Source organism: Chrysochloris asiatica, unplaced genomic scaffold (genome assembly GCF_000296735.1).
Source record: "Chrysochloris asiatica unplaced genomic scaffold, ChrAsi1.0 scaffold00020, whole genome shotgun sequence".
NCBI classification, from domain to species: Eukaryota; Metazoa; Chordata; class Mammalia; order Afrosoricida; family Chrysochloridae; genus Chrysochloris; species Chrysochloris asiatica.
In genome coordinates this window covers 29,550,071-29,552,822 of record NW_006408538.1, presented here as the reverse complement: position 1 = coordinate 29,552,822, position 2,752 = coordinate 29,550,071, and positions in this window count along the sequence as shown.

Sequence of the window (2,752 nt, the reverse complement as noted above, 5' to 3'; positions counted from 1 at the left end):
TCCTGAACCAGGAAGCAATGGATTTCTTGCTTCTGCCCCAGACTTCCCAGCTGTAAGTCTTCCAGCCTTCCCAATATTCCTTTATATGTGGTTCAGAGTACTGGGACCATTCCCTGAGCCTTCTTGGTCCTGTATTCTGTGTTGTTCCCAGCAGAGCTCATCACTGCACTTCCACCCGATACACCATCTTGTTTAACCCCCCACTTGTACCTTTTTTGAATGTGCTTCTTTGACTAAATAATATGCATTAAAGTTCCCCCATGACTTTTCATGACTCATCACTGAATTATACACCATTATAATATATAGATGTACCAGATTATTTATCCATTCACCCATTAAAGGGCATCTTGATTGTTTCCAATTTGGCAATTATGAATAATGCTGCTACTGATATTCATGTACAGGTTGCTATTTGAACATATGTTTTCATCTTTCTTGGGAAAATGCCTAGGAATGTGATTGCTAGATTGAATGGTAAACTGGTTTTATTTTATAAGAAACTTTCAGACTATCTTTCAAAGTGACTATAACATTTTGTATTCCTACCAGCAGTGAATCAGAATTCATGTTGCTCCATATCCTCACCAGCATTTAGTGTTGTCAGTGTATGGATTTTAGTCATTCTTACAGGTGTGTGGTAGTATCCTGTTATTTTTATTTGTAATTTTCAAATGACATGTGAGATTTAACGTTTTTTCAAATGTTCATTCTTTTTCATCTATAGCTCTTCCTTGAGCATACAAATACTTGATCAGATTTATGTTTACAAATATTCTCTCTCAGTCTGTTGCTTGTCCCATCATTTTTAAAATAGTGTCTTTCACAGAGTAAAAGTTTTAAATTTTAACAAATTCTAACTTTTCAGTATTTTCCTTTATGGAATGTGCTTTTGATTTTGATCTAAAAAGTCATCAGACACCCAAGGCACTTAGAATTTCTCCAGTGTTTTCTTTGAGCAGTTATATAATCTTGCTTTGTTTGCTTTGGTGGTGGTGATGGAGGAGGAGGTGAGTTGTGAGTCGTCTGATTTTGTGTTTCTCTTTTGAGGACTTGTTGTTGTTGTTAAGTGCTGTTGAGTCAGTTCTGACTCATAGTGACCCTATGTATTCGAGGGGCAGGTGGTGGGTTTGTACTCTCTCCTTGTGGTCCTCAGTCTGGTGCGTATCCTACAGCATCACACCCAGGAATCCTGAGGACTTGTGAAGTGCCATCAAGTCGGTTCCGACTCATAGTGATCCTACATAGGTCACTGTGTATGTACATATAACTTCTGAGAAGTGACTGGTGAGCTTAAACCGCCGACCTTGCGGCTCAAACCGACCTTGCAGTCCAGCTCATTAAGTCACAGCACCACACCAGGACACCATTTGAGGACTTGCGGTACTGTAAATTATCAACTCTTGCTTCTTTTCCCTCTGACCACTGAATTACTAAAAGACACTCCTTTTGTTTTTTACCTCCTCAGAAATTTCTTTAAATTATGTGACTTTAAATCCCTTCATGGTAGTCAGTGTTCTGACTTTCTGAAAATGTTTTAGATTTAATGTGGCTTTAGATAGTGGTGATTTGATATCAAGCTTAGGCCTACCACTAGCTCCTCTCTGTCTTTCCTGTGGTTTTTCTCAGTCTTCCCTGCAGGGATCAGGGATAAAAGCCTGAGACATTCTCTGCTGAGGTTGGATTACCTGTTTTTACTTACCATTATTTTGCAATTTGGACATTCTCATTTCTAGTTGTGATGAGGCTGTGGTTGCTGTATATATTCATTTTCCTTTTGGGTTTTTCTGTGTTGTTTTGGGAGAAAATTTTGGGAGCTATGATCCATCATTGTCTTTGGTTACCCAGAGGTCATATTGGTGCTTCTTTTCTGGTTTAGTCTAAATACAGATAGGTACCTGTTTCCAAATACACAGATACACATACATATAAACACACATACATTTGTCTGAAACTTCTAAAATGAGACAGAAGTTTGTGTTTAAAAAAAAAAAAAGACATGTTTGTATAATTATTTATGTATTTAAATTATAAATACATAAATAATAGCTCAAATACATAGAGCTATATCTTTTAAAACATATATACACATTTATCACTTTATCACAGTTATTGAGAAAGTAAAATATTGGATAGGTGGAAATATGTCTTAGCAGGGAATTAATTGTGACAGAAATATAGTGGAATACCACCCAACATTAAAATTTGTATTTTCATTTATTGACATGAAAAAGTTTACATAGCATATTACATGAAAAAGGCATTTGTTAAACCACTTACAAAGTGTATTTCCATTGTATTGAAAATAAAATTTAAAAGTAAATATGTGAAAAAATATTAAGAGTGGGTTTTACCAGGTATTGTTTGTTGTTATGTGCCTTTAAGTCTATCCTGACTCATAGTGACCCTGTATAGGGTTTTTGAGGAGCAGCTGGTGGGTTTGAACCCGGCCTTGTGGGTTATGGTCCAGTGCTAATCCTACATGTTGTTGTTGTTGTTATGTGCCATGGAGTCAGTTCCGACTCATAGCAACCCTGTACAGGGTTCCGAGGCTGTAAATCTTTACAGGAGCAGAAAGCCTCATCTTTCTCCTATGGGACAGCTGGTAGTTTCAAACTGCTAACCTTGAGGTTTGCAGCCCTATTCGTAACCACTACGCTACCAGAGCTGCTTAATCCTAGGTGTTAGGATTGTGTGAAGTTTTAAAAAATAGATTTCAGTACTTTCTACTTTTTCCCATGAGTGAACATTA